General features: G+C 38.3%; 1 protein-coding gene across 2 annotated transcripts in view; it reads left to right on the top strand.

The window, feature by feature from the left end:
* The window catches only part of LOC136872190 (membralin), a 470,893-nt gene that overhangs the window by 242,086 nt on the left and 209,766 nt on the right, over positions 1–19,041 (top strand). The window lies entirely within an intron of this gene.

Raw genomic sequence — 19,041 nt, 5'->3', positions numbered from 1 at the left:
ACGCAGTGTTCCAAGACCCTCGGTGTGGATATCAATGAAGTAAAGATTAGTAGAGTATGTTGAATTTTGTTGCACCAGTTTCGTTGTCATTGATACAGAACATAAGGAAAGCCTGCCAGGGCAGCTCTTAAATTCACTTTTCGATAATCTCTATGTGTAATAAGTCATAAAAGTTGAGTATTGGCACGTTAGCTGTGTAATTGTTGTATTTATGTGAGCACTAGAAACGGGACACAAATTGTTCCAAATCCATAATTCGTCGTAAAATATTCGAAACTGTGATTGAAGTATGATGACATTCTTATTAGAGACTTCGTGGTGGGATAATTTCAGTATAATTTTGTTGTTTCAAATATTATGCTTTGTACCTGTCTAGATTCGTAAATTGAAATAATATTTCATTGTAAAATATTGTTCTTCCTAATTTAGTTGATATTTATTGACCTAATGTTGACACGTTGACGTCAAGCGTCTGTTGGTCGGTCATAAAATCAATCAATCAATCAATCAATCAATCAATCAATCAATCAATCAATCAATCAATCAATCAATCAATCATATTAGTTGAAAATCACAGATTTGGAACTCTTTATCTACTACTTTGTAAGGGACACCAGGTCCACAGTGCACTTCGACTGATTTCAACAGCGAAATGTTTTCCTCTGAGATTGCAAGTGCCCCGTCAGTGAAGGAAGAATTAAACGAATAATTATTTCGCATATTCTTGTTGGTAGAGAAATCTTAAAGTAATTGCAATTATTGCCATTGTCATTGCATTTCGTAGCAGTAGTATAGATTTTATGATAACAGTATTTTAATAGAATCTTCGTTGTTCGTAGTGAAGTTGGTAGTTACATTCGATTAGTATATTAATTCCTTTTACTTAATGAGGGGGTGGTCTGACATTCAGTTGAACTGATAGTGTTCTCTGATTTTGAACAGATTTCGACATGCTACCTAATCGAAGATTCCCTGGCCAATACCTTCCCGCTATCCATTCACCAGCATTCCTTTGTCCGTTGCAGCTGATTGCGTTAAAGGGACTGAAAGAAATGATGAGAGGTAAGTTTCAAGTAATTCAGTAAGTTTGTATTTTGTGAAAAACTAGAGATAAGAATGCACAGTACAGATTAAATTATATATTTTGAAGAGGAATTTTATAATTTTTGAATTACATTGCTTCTAAATAACCTGTTTAAGTGACCATAATCTTACGTTAAATGGACTGATATAAAATTACATCTACACCGACCGAGCGAGTTGGTACGCATTTAAGTCACGTTGCTGTGAGCTCGCATTCGGGAGATAGGTCGTTCGAACCCACCATTGGCAGCCTTGAAGATGGTTTTCCGTGGATTCCCATCATCACATCAGACAAATGCAGGGGCTGTAGCTCAGTTTAGTTCACAATCGCTTCTTTTTCTGTCCTGGTCCTGGCCTTTTCCATCGTCGCCATGACCTATGTTGGTGCGGCGTGAAACTAATTGTAGAAAAAAAAATCTGCATTAACTAATATCGATGCATGCATGTATGGCTGTTTTCCTTTTCAAAATTGAAATCTGAGCCTTGCTTTTTTTTTTTTTTTTTGTATTGGGGGCCGATGACCTTGGATGTTCGGCCTCTTTAAACAACAAGCATCAGCATCATCTTTTTCTGTTACGTAACGTGTGGAAGATGGCACTGATATCAGCGGTGAACTCTATAGGCTTGTAGTATATTCATATACTGTACATTATTCATATCTCTGCTGATTTCGAGTCCAAAGCATATCCGTGAATTTATATTAACTAAAGAAGATTTTTAGTAAATTTTTGTGGACATTTTAATTCTGAGCACTCCAGTGATTTTCACGAGCTAAGGGACGGTTTTACGTAAATCTGTGTAAACTGCTTGTAGTGCAAAATAGGAACAAGTATACTTTTGAACATTCTTAACTAATTAAACTTTGATACGATAACGAATTCAAACTTTTAGAATGCAGAAGGTAGGACCATTTTTTATATCATAAAAAGAGGTGAAAGGATATATGCACTAAATGGCATAGTTAGGACAGGATAGACGTTGGGTGTGATGAGGGTTTTTAGAAACTGAGCTTTGTTCTTCAAAGTAGTAACAGTCGAAAATGCTCATTAGCTGTAATTAACACTCCATATCCTCTTAACAGGAAAGAAGCAGAAGTAGAGAGATTCAAAAGGCTCCTATTACGTCAGCATTTTGTAAACCTTTTCTTTGCTGCGTGTGATAGGAAAAGAAGTGAGAGAGAAACGCACACACTTTATGAAAACAAAATGAGGCTGTTCCGTTTAGAAAATGCAGCAATGCACACCTTACAGATCAATTACTGTATATTATATATTAGTTTAAAATATAAATTATGAGTGACTTATTTGATTCCTTTTTAAGAATTTCAGTTGCCTATAAGTAATGATGAGAAATGTTTCATTACTCGATTACGATGTTTTCACAAACGAATATTAGGTCCTCCTCATCAAGATCATTTTTAAAAATCTGTTGGACAGCCCTGTAAACAGTTCATATTTATTTGAAAAGGAGATATTGGAAATAAAAGATTGCTAGATGTGACCCAAAGAATCTGTGTGGTAGGCCTATAACAGGTATTTTATTAATTCATGGCTATATGTTGAACTTTTGTTTTCAAAAAGCACCTCAGTTTGATGATTTTTGTCGTCCTGAGTTCGATTTTTGGATATGAAGTAAGAAATAGTCCTTAGAACCGCTTAAAAAATATTCGTTTACACTTTATATATGAAGAATTTAATCAGTTCTCTCTGCTGTTCATTTAGCATAGGAGTAAAATTTTAATATCAGTCATTAAACTCGGTCAAACGACCAGGATATTAGAGCGCCTTTAAGTGCTGGCCTGTGTAGCGAGGAATCGGAAAAGAGGCGATTTGAAGCATCAACGTCGATCATTCTTAAAATTACTTCCTTAGTTTCTATATTTCATTTAATGGAAGATTAATAGAATTTTTCTCAAGGTTATTGCGACTTCTGTCCTTTACTTAGTCTCAATTAGGTACACCTTCACAAAGAAAATACGCAAGTCACACTAAATGTGGTGCCCAGATGGTTCACATAAGCAGTGGAGTACGAAGCTGCTGGTCTTGATCGACCAAGCTTTCAAACAGCAATAACAACTGCAATTTAAATTCAAGAGAGGAAGGAAAGGAGCTTGTCTTAAGATAACAGAATAATTATGTGGTATTCGGGTATAAGAGCAAAAGTCCTTATTCTGAGGTTAATATGGCAAGCAGCAGAATGTTTTTGCTTCACTTCATAGTAAACCTGAGTAATTCCGAATACAGTTCCTTTTGGTGATACCACCAGGTTAAAAGTGCACCAGTAGTAAAATGCATCATTTTGGTTCGGGAAACAACCACACATTTTCGCTTGTTACTTATTTTACGGTCACTATTCGCATTAATTTTATTGCGTTTAGTGAATAACTTTACTTAGGTATTTTTACTTACTGCATAGATCTAATATTTGGAAGAATTTGCTGTCAATGAATATTATAACGTTAATTTGTGTATGCATTCTCAAAATTATGTAGGGCCAATATCGTTTTAATTTTTCATTGGAGTTTTTGATTTAAAATACTTAACGTAGTACCTCACAGATGGCATATTTACATCAGGTACCTTTTCATTGCAGATCTCATTTATTTGAAGTATGTGATGTTACCCCCCCCCCTCTCTCTCTCTCTCCTGTAAAATTATATTTTGGGACTTACGCATATTTTGGACGAAATAGCTACATTTCTGTCGTAATAAACGCCATGAATAATTTTTGACACATTTGTAGATTGAATTCGACCGTGAAGATGGGGAATATATTGTCAGAATATAAAAGTAAATTGAGACTATTTTTAAACAAACCTTGTATTGGATATTACATACATCCTCGCTTAACAAGTACTTCTGTAAACAACTTTGGACTCAGCAGTACACCTACAATGGACATCTTCTAGTAAATAAGAATGTTCAGTTGTTGGTTTGTGCTGTGTAAATTGTGTTAATGATATCAATGATTGGAAGCCAGTCTCTGTATTTTAATCGCATGTTGATGCGAGATTGCAGGTCAACTAATGAGTATGCATTGGCCCACTATCCACTACTGAAGCTTCATTAGAGATTGTCCGGAACCGCTTTGGTTCAAAAGTTTATTCCAATCTGCGTTCAGAAGCCCAAAGCATTTTTAAACGGTAAATTGGAATAATTGATATTACTCAGAAATGGCTGTACACCTATAGGTACAAAACATAATGTCGTTCAAGAACATATTCTTGACAAAGATGTTACATTTTTTGTGTGTACGTGTTATCGGAAGTAATTTCTTTTCAGTTTCTGCTCGCTTAATTTATAATTGTTAGGTTCTGGTCTGCCGAATTATGAATTTATGAATAAATACATTTATAATCTACCTGAAAAACAAAACATATGTTTTAACATACGACTCTGTATGTTTCGGCAGACTGAGGAACCGAACACTTATAAAGATATTACAATCACCTCGGTACTAGCCAAATGAAATGTTTACAGACAAACTCACAAAAGAACTGAGTTATCAGGAGAATTGGTGTCGGTTCGACGGTCTTGAAGTCGATCTTTGGGAGTAAGTCGGCATCCATGCTATTCAGAGAGGTACTAGGTTGTTTTATATGCATCCGGGAGATAGTAGGTTCGAATCCCACTATCGGCAGCCCTGAAATTTTTGTCCGTGGTTTCCCATTTTCACACCAGGCAAATGCTGGGGCTGTACCTTAATTAAGGTCACGGCCGCTTCCTTCCAACTCCTAGGCCTTTCCTATCCCGTCGTCGCCATAAGACCTATCTGTGTCGGTGCGACGTAAAGCCCCTAGCAGGTTGTTTTATCTTCTAGTTTTCGCTTCGTCTTATGTTCGGTTGTATTGTTATATTACTATTTACTTTTAAACAAATGTCACATCTGTTCTTTAAAAGTTGTGTTTATGGAGAAAATGTGTTCCTAATCTGGAGCTTCATCTTTAGAGTTAGATCAGGTTAAACCAGGGAGGTGAGAAGAGTAATGGAGTGGCCCATCACCACTGCTAGCCTGTGGAGAAAGTGGGCCCACTCTGCAGGCCCATTCGGCACAACCATGCGCTACTGAATGAGTGAGAATGCAGTTAAAACTAACTCCGTTTTCTTCCTTTTCAAGTACAAGGCACCTAATTATAATATACTACATTGTACACAAAATCTATATATATAAAGTAGCTTGTCCTGACTGACTGACTGACTGACTGACTGACTGACTGATTCATCATCGCCGAGCCAAAACTACTGGACATAAAGAAATGAAATTTTGGGGATATATTCATATTAAGATGTAGGTGCTCGCTAAGAGAGGATTTTTGGATATTCCGTCGCTAAGGGGGTGAAAAGGGGGGTGAAATGTTAAAATGAGTGTGTTTATATCTCAAAAGTTTAAAAGTTTACAGATGTGAAAATTGGTATTTAGAATCTTCTTTAAAAATAAGGAAACACGTATTTTTTTGTTTTCAGACAATCCCAATAGGAGGGGTGAAAAAGGGTGAAAAAGGGGTTGAATGCCTAATCAGGATACCGGAGCTTATATCTCAGAAACTGAAGATATTACAGACCTGAAAAATGGTACTTTTGATCTCTTTTAAAAACACGTATTTTTTTGTTTTTGGAAAATCCAATTAATGGGAGGGTGAAAAGGGGGTGAATTTTAAAAATGAGTGAATCTATATCTCCAAACTTTTAAAGTTTGCAGATGTAAAAATTGGTATTTAGAATCTTCATTAAAAATAAACACGCATTTTTTTGTTTTCGGAAAATCGCAATAGGAATCGTGAAAAGGGGTGAAAAATGGGTTGAATGCCTTTAATGAGGCTACTTATATCTCAGAACCTCAAGATATTACAGACCTGAAAATTGGTGTTTGGGATCTCTTTTAAAAATAAAGAAACACGTATTTTTTTGTTTTTGGAAAATCCAATTACTGGGGGGGGGGGTTAAGAGTGGGTGACATTTTAAAATGGGTGTATCTATATATCAAAACTTTTAAAGTGTATGGATATAAAAATTGGTATTTAGAATCTCCTTTAAAAATAAAGAAACACGTATTCTTTTGTTCTCGGAAATTCCCAATAGGAAGGGTGTAAAAGGGTGAATAATGGGTTGAATGCCTTTAATGAGGCTACTTATATTTCAGAACCTGAAGATATTACAGACCTGAAAATTGGTATTTGGGATCTACTTTAAAAGTAAAGAAACACACGTATTTTTTCGTTTTTGAAAAATTCAAATATTGGGGGGTGAAAAGGGGGGGTGTGTGAATTTTTTAAAATGAGTGTGTCTACATCTTAAAACTTTAAAATTTACAGATGTAAAAATTGGTAGTTAGAATCTCCTCTAAAAATAAAGGATCACGTATTTTTTGTTTCCTGTAAATCCCAGTAGGAGGGATGTAAAAGGGTGAAAAATGGGTTGAATGCCTTTAATGAGGATACTTATATTTCAGAACCTGAAGATATTACAGAACTGAAAATTTGTATATGGGACCTCCTTTAAAAATAAAGAAAGACGTATTTTTTAGTTTTTGGAAAATCCAATTAATGGCGGTTAAACAGGAGGTGAATTTTTTGAAAGGCTATATCTACAGAATATCTTGGAAACGTAAAATGTTACAGACGTAAAAAGTGGGTGTTTGGAATCTCCTGTAAATGTAAAGAAAAATAGGTGATTTGTTTTTTGAAACTCCACTTAAGGGGAACTCAAAAGGGGTGAAATTTTAAAATGAGAATTTTTACAGTATATCTAAAAAAACTTAACATGTTACAGAAGTGAAAAATGGTATTTTTTATCTCTATTAAACATAACGAATCGTGTATTTTTAGTTTTCGGAAATACCACTTGTGTGGTGGGGGGTGGGTAAAAGTGACTGAAAATGGTGTTGAATTCTTTTAATTAGGCTACTGATATCTCAAAAATTAAGATGTTACAGACGTGAAATTTGATATTTGCTATCTGCTTTAAAAGTAAAGAAAGATGTATTCTCGGAAAATCCAATGAAGGGGGGGGGGGTGAAAGAATTAAAAATTTAATTGACTTAATTGTATGAGAATGCATACATCTAACAAAAACTAAAGTTGTTACAGACGTGAAAATTCGTATTTAGATCTCCTTTAAAAACAAAGAAAAACGCGTTTTGGTGGGGAAACCATCTTGGAGGGTGGGACTGTAAAGGAGTTGAATTTCTTTCATGGTGACACATAAATCAAAAACTGAAGAAGTTAGAGTCGTGATAATTGGTATTTAGAAGATCTTTTACTATTAAAGAAACAAGTATTTTTTGCGGGAAAATTCACTTGGGGGGGGGGGGGGGGGGAGTAGTGTGAAATGAAGTGAAAAAAGTAAATTATTTTCATGGGGAATCTTATATCTCAAAACTGAAGACAATAGACGTGAACATTGGTGTTTGGAATCTCCTTTAAACATAAAGAAACAAGCCTTTTTTTAATTTTTTTGGGGGGGAGGCAGGGGTAGCGGTAAATAAACTTAACGGCGGTGGGGTGTAGAAGGAGGTGAGACCAATTGATTTTACTGTTCTTAATGTACTTATAAGTATCCTCCGTTGCTCAGGCGGCAGCGCGCCGGCCTCTCACAGCTGGGTTCCGTGGTTCAAATCCCGGTCACTCCATGTGATATTCGTGCTGGAAGAAACGGAGGCGGGACAGGTTTTTCCCCGGATACTCCGGTTTTCCCTGTCATCAGCCATTCCAGCAACACATAATAATAATAATAATAATAATAATAATAATAATAATAATAATAATGTTCCGGACCGTCGTCAAATGTGCGGACCGCGCTGGAAACGGCTCCTGGACGGGAAATGACTAAGAATGCAGTCCGGCCGCGGGCTCAGTGCCGCCAAAGCACCCAATATGACACCACGCCGGATCTCCTGAAGGATTTTATACATATTAAAATGATTATAGGAAAAGATGGCAAAGATTTACGGACCCAACTGACCGGGAGGAATACCTGAGCCTCGCCCGGGAAGTACGAAATCGATTGCTGGAAAGGAAGATTGAAAAATGGGAGGAAACGTGCCGGAATCTAATAGAAAACGAGTCAGGTCGGGAATTTTGGTGGATTCTCGCAGAAAACGAGTCAGATCGCGAATTTTGGCGGATTATATATCTAAAACAATAAGCATTCAATTATAAATTTCAGTATAATACCGTAGCGAAGCACGGGTATCTTGCTAGTTGTAACATATAAAACTGTACTTTTGATCAAACTAAAGCCGCTCAAAGACCACAAATTGACAAGAACCAGCATTGCAGTCACAGTCCAACTGTGAGCATCATTGCCCTTTGAACTGCGTAACTTTGGTGAAAAGTTTGTAATTTTTGTTCCCTGGATCTTTTCATTTTGCACTCGGAATAAGTGTCTTAGTCGAACGCCTGAGATTTTAGTAAGCTAAATAGCGCCCTCATTTATAATTAAACATTTTGATTTCAAGTCGTAAAATGAAGTTTTTCAAAGCTGGCGCTTTTTTTTAAAAATTCTAGAATTCCTTCTTCGTAAATTTTTAATGATCATTCTCGTACGTCTCAACAAGGCCCTCATTTTTCTAATTACCAATTTCAATTTCTCTTCTTTCTTTTGACACTGTACATGTTCGAAGTTTTCTCCATTTTCCTCGTCTGGGGTTGAACACCCTGAATTAACAAACGAGAATATTATTAGTTAAAATAGGGACTAGCCAACTATTGTAGGAGTATATTGTGTTCATAGCTCTTCCTGTAATAAAATAGGAAATGTTCTCACCTTTTGCACCTGAGCAGTATTAATGGCACTGGTAGCCCACTTCAATACGATATTACTTCGCTCGACTGTGTCAACATCCCTGGATTGTGATTCCTTCCTTTTCTGCAAACTGTTATTTTTTAGAATGCCATTCAAACGGAACTGTTAAAGCATATCAGTCACTGTCTTAATTTAAGTCCTTCCGGACTGAGAGGCTCAGACGGTTGAGGCACAGGCCTTCTGAAACCAACTTGGCAGGTTCGATTCTGGTTCAGTCCGGTGGTATTTGAAGGCAATGAAATACGCCAGCCTCGTGTCGATAGATTTACTGACTCGTAAATGAACTCATGGGGGACTAAATTCCGGCAGCTCGCAGTCTCCAAAATCCGCAAAAGTATTGAGTGGAACGTAAAGAAAATAATAATAATAATAATAATAATAATAATAATCATAATCATCATCTTAGGCGCTGATGGCTGTAAGTAGCTGGGGTAGGCAGGCATTTTCTCTCGGTCTCGGCCCGGATATGTATGTATTATTCACCTCTTCAGGGCTTAAGTGCTCCGTACAAATTAATAACGCTATGAACACCAGGTGGCGAGTTCTTCCTCTTAACTGCCTTCGTCCACAGGGCCCGACGGTCTGGGTTCTTAGGGAATCTACATCAATCCTTATTTTAAAACAATGACGTTCTCTCCATGAAAAAAAAAAACAACGAAACAAAACATGCGTGTCTACGTTTGATACGTCGTAGCCTACGAGAAGGAAAACTTACCGATGAAAAGCAATGCCGAGTTTTCTGTTCCTGTCACATCTATTGTTGTAGCCATACACACAAAGGTCTATGATAAACAACGGTTCCATTAGGTAACTTACTGGGTGAATACAAACTTATGACTAGCAACTAGCTCACACTGCTCCCCAGCCGGCCGTGGTGCCGAACAATATGGCTGCCGCTTTCAAGGAGTGGTCCTGTTTGGCTTGGCTAAGGGCCACTCCATTACCCTTCTCATCTCCCTGGTTTAAACGTTAATTTAGAGTAAAAAATCACTCAGAGTTGACTGCGGTATGGGGGGGGGGGGTCATGTGTTCGGGAGATAGTGGATTGAAATCCTTGCGTCGTGTCGACAGCACTGAGGATGGTATTCTGTGGTTTCCTCTTGTTCACACCAGGCAAATGCTGGAGATATATCTGTATTAAGGCCACGGCCACTTCTTTCCGGGTCGTAGGTAGGTCTTTCCTGTATTGTTGCAGCCGAAAACACTAATTGTGTTATGAGTTATGACGTTAAAGCTCTAGTGAAAACATAGAAACACAAAGTTGTCATTAATTAAAGTATGAATTAATATACCGCCCTTTTAGATCAGGCATGTTCGTAGCGATTGCCCACTTCTCGAGAATGCTGTTCTTTTTTCTAGAAAAGATTCATGCTCGCGGCTATGGCGAGTTCAGTGCTAGTTGTCTCACTGAAGGGATAGGTGTGGAGTGAGTGTTCAGCGTGGGAGGTGAGGAGACAGTCGAACGAATGCTTTTTGGAGCTTGAAACTTCCGAATTATGGAAATATATTCAAGACAGCGTGTTCACTGATGTCTTACAGCACCATTCATATGCATATGTGGCATCGTCTATCGCAGATTTTAGAATACATTAAAAGTAAATAGTGCGTGACAATTTATTGCCACGTACTCTGTGTTCCTATACAAGTGTCGCAGGAAGTAGATTTCTGAAACTTCCAACAACAGCGTTTAATACTTTTTTTGTACTTCGTCACGACTGAAGTCTGTCGATGTTGAGAAGATCATTCTCAACTAACCTCGTACTCTGTTCTCGTGCTCTGTCACTGATGTGAAATGTCAACAGAACAGAATATAGTTTGTCTTAGGGAGAGACCGTACGCTTGCATTTTTATTTGTTGCTGTTAGGGTTACCATTATATTTTGAATCGGAAGCATGGCGTTGAATGTTGGTCAGTTTAAACCTGATTTTGTTGTTACGAGGGTTAATAATAAAACTTAATGAAACTGGAACATGTAGCTGAATAGTTAACCAGTTAGCTTCCTGTGTTAGAAGTAATCATGCCGAAGGGACCCCGAAATTGAAACCTTCTGATATAACAGAAGTTGTACAAATGGCACGCGCCTTATACTGCATGAGAACATATGTTGTAGTGTAACCTACATTGCATAATAGAAAAATGATGTACCTTATATGTTATTTCCATAGATTAATATATGTACTAAAGAAGCTGGTTACTCCCTTGGTGTTAAACGTTTGGTGTCTGTAGAGTTTTTAATTATAGAATGTTATCCTTCAAAGTTCTGAAAGTTAAATTACTCAGTTTATTTCTGTTATTTCTGCTAGAACCTAAGTCGATTACGATTTTGCTAGATCTACCTCCACGATACTAGATATGGCGACACTGCTCACCATGGTATGGTCTGACTGTGAAGTCTTCAGACCGGAGGCTAGTTGTATCCCCAAGAATCACCACCGATGGTTATTCGGTTAAGTTATAGGGAAACCCCACAAACCGATGGTAGCGTTGTAATAAGGCGTACAAATCATAGTAAAGAGGTAAGGTATTTCGCTATTGTTTTCGCCACCAGGTCAGAAACTCCTGTTATAGCACGACCGGCCTTACGAGTAGTATCCTTCATAACATCCAGACGCACTGCTAAGCCAGCTTCCTTACCGTCACAGTCATAAACGAGTCTGAGACGTCGGTGGAAGCTACATTATTATTATTATTATTATTATTATTATTATTATTATTATTACCTGGCGAGTTGGCCGTGCGGTTAGGGTTGCGCAGCTGAGCTTGCATCCGGGAGGTAGTGAGTTCGAAACCCACTGTCGGCAGCCCTGAAGATGGTTTTCCGTGATTTCCCATTTTCACACGAGACAAATGCTGGGGCTGTACCCTAATTAAGGTCACGGCCGTTTCCTTCCTACTTCTAGGCCTTTCCTATCCCATCGACGCCATAAGACCTATCTGTGTCGGTGCGACGTAAAGCCAATTGTAAAAATAAATCTTATTATTATTATTGCTCCCTCTGTGGATCATTGGTGGGGTGTCAGTCTTCTGATTTCAAGATCGTGGGTGCAAACGTAGCAGACGTAGTTAGGATTTAAAAGTGCAGAAAATAGTCCATTCGATATTCCATTTGCCGAGCTGGGTGGCTCAGACGATTTAGACGCTAGCCTTCTCTCCCCAGCCTGTTAGGTTCGATCCTGGCTCAGTCCGGTGGTATTTGAAGGTGCTCAAATACGTCAACCTCGTGTCGGTAGATTTACTGGCACGTAAAAGAACTCCTGCGGGACAAAATTCCGGCACCTCGGCGTCTCCGAAAACCGCAAAAATAGTTAGTGGGACGTAAAACAAATAGCATTAGACTATTATTATTGATATTCCATTTCGTATGATGTCGGCATGTGAAGAATCTCTAGTGACACATTAGTGTTTGCTTTACAAAATTATTGGAAACTCAGCCATAGATCGTCCAGTAGAGAGACGTTTTTCTGTCACTTGATGGAGTAAACTGGAATTTCGAAAGTGACATACAGGCTGTCTAAATTTTGTCAAATAAAATACCTGCGCACGTTAGTTGAGGCCATAGATTATTATGTCGTTGAGGCATATTTTAAAATAAGTTAACCTCCGTATCACATCACTGAATTTGTTGCTCTATTCTTAATTATTCTCTTAGGCGACATTATTATAGTCCCGTTTTAAGAAACAAGGTTCCTTGAGATGACGAGCAGTCAGCAGACCTCGTCTGCGTGTAGCAGAACAACTCGTCACCCATTTTATGAGGGATAGTGGCCTGTTTTATCATGTAGGCCTATAAAAGTTTTCTAAATCTGCTTTTGATTTTACTTAATTCTAATTACGTTTTATTTTGGTGACTCTGTTTTAGTTTGTTTTGTCTATTTTCTCTATCATTTATAAGAAAATAAGGCATTGTGAATTAGATCCACTGATTATTTTGATTCGTAATCATTTTTTATCATAATTCATTTGAAATTTTAGTCAGGGGATTCATTTTAACATTTTAATTATCATTACATTTCGTTCCGCCTCGTAGCATTACGGGCCGATGACTTAGATGTTTGGCTCCTTTAAACAGCAATAGTCTTCAGCATTATTTCCTTGATTATTCCACTTTCTATCGAGTTGTGATGCATCTTCCTTGAGCGGTGTAGTTTCCACACAATTTTGATTACGAATTTACATTAAATATGTAACTACAGTATTTAGGTAATATAATACACACATAAAACATGTGTTAACGTTATTTTCGAAGCTCCCTTTGTGTGTGAGCTGGGATCAGCTCTAGGACATGGCGAGCTGTAATGTGCTGAAGCGCAGAGCGTCAGCCCGCTTGATAATGCTCTCTCTCGTAGACAGGTCGTGTGTTGACTTCACCAGTGGAACTTTTCTGAGAGTTTTCTGGAAACAGTGTTTGTGTTTGTCCCCATGGATTAGCTGGCAGAGAGATTGCATCTGTGGATGGCTTATTACATTACAGTTGTTCGTTTCGCCTGCCGGAGCGAGACGTGTGTTTCGTTTTTGTAATTGGTTTGAGTGGTCGGACTGTAATCTCTGTTGCAAGAGACTTCTTTCGAGTCTCGCTCATCTTCCTAGGCTCTCATAATGTATTAAGTTGGAAGATTTAATGACAATTCCTAATATACGGTTTAAATTCTAGATTCGCATTTTAGTATTGTTTTCCTAAGTAGCCGACCACATTAATTAAGAATGGGACTAGGTGTTCTCAGAACTGTTTCTAGCAACTTCTAACTGACCCCTTTACCATGTAGTTGACGTAAAGTTTTTAATCTTTAGGATGATTCATCTAAGTTGTCCACCTCAAATATCTTCTGATCCGTTAATGATATAGACATTCAGTTATCAATTTCTTAAATAACAATAATGGCGCATGGCTTTTAGTGCCGGAATGTGTCCGAAGGCTTCGGCTCGCCAGGTGCAGGTCCTTTGATTTGGCTCCCGAAGGCGACCTGCGCGTCGAGTTGAGGATGAAATGATGATGAAGACGGCGTATATACACAGTCCCCGTGCCAGGGGAATTAACCAATTATGGTTAAAATTCCCGAACCCGGGATTCCTGTGACCAAAGGCCAGCACGCTAACCGTTTAGCCATTGTATTAAAGGGCTCATTAATTACTGCCCTGTTCCTCTCAACCACGTACGTAATACAAAGAAACGGGTAGGAACTTTGTTTTTAAAAATGGGACTATAGTAATGTCGCCTAATAGAACAATTTGGAATAGAGCAACAAATTCAGTAATGTGCGGGGTTTTTTTTCAAATCAGACGAGTACTTTTGGAGATATTGAAGAGTTTCAAATGTGTGGGTATTAGACAGAAAGCTATGGTCCTCTCGCTGTGATGTGATTCACGCTTTGTTGATAAATACACATACCGAACGTATTCCATACATAGCATATTGTGATGGTATTGTGCAGTAAGAATAAATTTAGAAGAGACAGTCTCAAGAAACGAAATGGGCGAGTTTAGTTTCATTTTACATTTTAATGTGTAAGTTAATTCAGTTTTCTCAAGTTCACCGGTACTGAAAGAGTGCAGACTTATTTTTATTTATTATTATTTAAACTCGACCTCTGCCTGTTGCTAACGTACATGGATTTTACTTGTTGACTTTAAGGAGGATCAAAGAGCCCAACAATGATGTTGTCCGTTAAGTTTGCATCCATTCTTCTCAATGACCATGTCATTCACTGGATTTTGAAGTTGTTGGTTTCATCTCGTGTACTAGGTACTCACGAGAAGGACAATAAAACTGTTAAATTATTACAATTTAACTTTGCCATGTGTTTTTTCTGTTTCAACAGTAATATAACAAAAGTTTTGTAACTCCAAAATGCTGTAGCTCTACATCATACGGTACGGTATTTTTTCCGGCCCCCTCGAGATAAAGGCGAGGTATATGTGTTTATCAACAGGGCGTGAGTCAAGCACGGAACTACGCGCCCAACATCAAGGCGAGGGGCTCATCTCTTATCTGATGCCTACAATTTGAAACCGTTTAATATCTTCAAAAATACTCGTCGGATTTGCAAAATAAGAACAACACTGAATTTGTCGCTCGACTCTTAATTGTTTTATTGGGTGAAATGAGTACATTCCCATTAAGAAAACTAAGTTGCTACCGGTTTCATGTATGTGATCGAGAGAAGGAGGGCAGTATTTTACGAGCCCCTTAATACAATTTAAGAATCTGAAAATGGAATGCCTATATGTTTAACAAATCAGAAGATATTTGAGGTGGACAACTTAGCTGAATCATCCTGTTTAGTACAAGAATTAATAAATTGTATTCTTGTTTCTTACGCAGAGCGAACTTCACGAACTGCTTCGTTCCTCTTCCATAGGCCCCTAGAACTCGCTTCTTGACTGGCGCACAGTGGACAAAATGCTCGAGAATGCGGCCAGAAGTTGAAAAATGAATTTCGTTAAATCGAAATTTTGTTTCATGGGAATTAAAAGAAGGGTAATTCCTTAATTAAGTACCGTTTAACTGATACCCTTACTTTCATTACCCGCGTTGTACAGTCATTGTGAGCTTAATTTTATCCTGTGCGTCGTGCGGGGCGCATTCAGAACACGCTGTTTGGGTTGCGTTGTGACGTGTTTAAATTCTTTGTTTGAAAAGAAAGCGATACCGGGTGAAAAGAACTATGTTCATGGAGGTATGTGCCGTATTTTTCATATATTTATGAAATAAGCATTTGAACGTATTTTTAATTTTTAATTTTCTTGAATACTGATCTACGTGTTGCGTAAAGGTTAGAATTTCCTCTACTTCTTGCCGTGGTTTTATTTATGTGCTCGTACTTTGAAGTGTTCAGAAATGAGTTTAAAGCAAAATTAGCTGCGGATAGCCGCGCATTCAGTTTTTTTAATGACAAATAATGTAACATGGCCGGGCTGAGTGGCTCAGACGGTTAAGGCGCTGGCCTTCTAACCCCAACGTGGCAGGTTCGATCCTGGCTCAGTCCGGTGGTATTTGAAGGTGCTCAAATACGACAGCCCCGTGTCGGTAGATTTACTGGCACGTAAAAGAACTCCTGTGGGACTAAATTCTGGCACCTCGGCGTCTCCGAAGACCTTAAAAAGTAGTTAGTGGGACGTAAAACAAATAACATCATTATTATTATTATTATTATTATTATTATTATTAATATTATTATTATTATTATTATTATTATTATTATTATTATTATTAATGTAACATGAGAATTAAAGATGTAAATTGAATACGAATGCATAGTCACATAAATGTAACCAGACGTTCACACAGTCTTTCCAATAGAACAGAGTAACATACCGAGTTTACATGTCACTGCTTTCGTAATATTTAGGTTTTCATTTAAACTGATAGGAAGTATTGTTGGTATGCCCTGTAATATTTTTACGTTCTTGAATTCTTATAATATTGTTGTAATATCTATATAAACATGCTAATATTAAATTATTATACACCGGGCGAGTTGGCCGTACGCGTAGAGGCGCGCGGCTGTGAGCTTGCATCCGGGAGATAGTAGGTTCGAATCCCACTATCGGCAGCCCTGAAAATGGTTTTCCGTGGTTTCCCATTTTCACACCAGGCAAATGCTGGGGCTGTACCTTAATTAAGGCCACGGCCGCTTCCTTCCAACTCCTAGGCCTTTCCTATCCCATCGTCGCCATAAGACCTATCTGTGTCGGTGCTACGTAAAGCCCCTAGCAAAAAAAAAATTAATTATTATACATAAGTTAATTTATGTGATATTTCGGCTTTTCAAATATTTTTCACTTCCTAAGCAAGGCACAGATGCCATATCGAAGCCACTGTTTCGAACTGTATGGCCTACAAATTAAGATTACTGACAGATTACTAAATCTTAACTAGGTATTCATACCACTTTTAATGGAAATTGAATGGCAATTGGACTTTTGACCACGTTTTCGAGTATCTTGCCCCCTGTACCGTGGGGTGCCGGATGAGCCTGGTATAGAGGCCACTTGCATGTGCCAAGTTTCTTTGCTTTTCTACGTTAAGATCTGCTTTGGTAAGATACTGTTCTGTTCCAGCGCCTGCGGTGCTGTGTTTGCCAGTTTGTGGGAGTCATTCGGTTTATCTTATTTCATAGTGTCAGTATCATATCGAAGTTACGAACTCTGGCAGATACGATTTATTGCACTTGTATTGTGAAGTACTTCAGTGGTATCTATTTCCACACGTTCCTGATTAAAACATTCGACGCCGAACTTGGAAGCTTCCTGGTTAATATTTCGTATTGTTGTACGTGGTCCCTCGTGCATTTTTCCTGTGAAGTGATGGGCAAATTCCACATGCATATTGTTTTGTTTGTACTCAAAATAAGCGAATGAAGATCAATTGAGAGAATAGTACACAAGTGGTAGCGCCAACAGAAAATGTTATTATGCTGTTTAGCTGTTTGTTAATCTGATGATCATTGTTGAGTAGCTAGTTAATTCAGTGTTGGATAGGGATTTCCTTTGTTTAAAGGCAAGTATTCTATTAGTCATGTGCATAGTAATGGTGACTTCAGGGAATATGAGCTATTTTCTATGTTTCTTGTCAAGCCTTGAGACTTGAGATTGGCGCATGTGCAGCAGCCATGCTTACCCTGCGCACCCCTTACCCCGCAAACACGCGACTTCTCGCCGGACAACCATAGTATTTGTGGACGGACTTAACTTCTATGTTACTAGCTATAGGGTCCATGCTTGTGTCCCGTGAGTGAATTGTGAGATCCAGCGTAATCGCATTTCTGGTGATCATTCTGATTGATTGGGAATACTCGTTTATTTCATCATTCATACGCTCGCTCACTGAAAAGAGAGAGAAGGGAGAGCATGATAACTGAGTAACGTCGTCACTTACCTTTCACCAAAGCGACCGCAGCCAGTTTGTAGAATTTTCGAAAAAGGAACATGTTCCTGTGCTTACATTTAAAACCATATCCGGGCCCTGGGCTGTCATGGGAAGATATTGAAAAGCTCAAGGGGGTCATGCAAGAATGTCAAGCGGAGAAGACAAAGGAAATGTTAATGGAACAAAAAATGAATTCAAGGATATGAAGACCTTCATACAAACAAAACTTGAGAATACAAAGAGAGCGTACTGCAGAACAAAAACGAGATAGATGAAATGTGGAGGGAAGTCCTGGATCTAGAAGAAAGGCTAAAGAACCTTGAATAAAAGGAAAAGATACGACTGAAGGAAAATAGGAAAAGAAACATAATAATATACGGGCTGGTAGAAACAGAAAAAGAGAACTTTAATGATATGTTAGACAGAATACTTTCCTTAATCAGAGAGAATTTGAAGGTCGAGTGTAATGAGAGTGATATCGATAATGCCTTTAGATTAGAGAGGAATATGGAAAGAAGACCAGTGAAAGTATGTTTGGTATCGAGTTTGAAGGCTCGAAAAATTTTGGAAAGTGCGAAGAGCGTGAAGGGCACAAAAATATGGATTAAGAAAAGAATTCGATCAAGGAGAAATGGAAAATATGCGAACATTACGTTTTCATCAAGGAAAGGCGCGGCATTCGGGGCTAAACGCATTTATCCGTGGAAACAGACTTATAATAGCGGGCGATTCTTGGAGCCGGATATGGACTGTTAGTCAGCTACACGAGCTGGAGCATTGCCCTGATGTGTCAGCTATACGGAAGGCCAGCGGACTAGTGAGTAACGACTGTAGATCCGAGACAACAGCTGTGTGTAGCAATCAACAAAGCACGGACAGTGAACTGGATGACGCAGCGCTCGAAACCAGGCATCACCAACCCAAGAAATCAACTCAAGAAGGAGAAGTGGTCCATAGGAGGCAAGACAACCCAGGGAGAAAAAAAAAGAAACATAAGCCAGCGCTAAATTTGAAAGACATTTGGGCTAAAAAAGGGTTCACAAGGTCTGAGAAGGCTAGGGGGTTGGAAGAGGAAATAATTAGCTCTCCAAGTGGATCCATTATACAGTTAGATAAAGCACGAATGACGAGAAGTAAGGCATTGCCAACATCAAATATACCCACGAACAAATAGTTAGACTGGGTCGTGGGATTCATAAATATCGAGGGTATATTGTGCAAACTGGGAAATGATGAAGTTAGAGATCTAATGCGAGATAGGGAGATTATTGGGATAGTAGAGACTTGGTT

The sequence above is a fragment of the Anabrus simplex genome, chromosome 4 (assembly GCF_040414725.1).
Source record: "Anabrus simplex isolate iqAnaSimp1 chromosome 4, ASM4041472v1, whole genome shotgun sequence".
In the NCBI taxonomy this organism is placed as follows: domain Eukaryota; kingdom Metazoa; phylum Arthropoda; class Insecta; order Orthoptera; family Tettigoniidae; genus Anabrus; species Anabrus simplex.
Note: the sequence above shows the minus strand (reverse complement) of the source record. Positions and strands in the feature narration are given on the sequence as shown.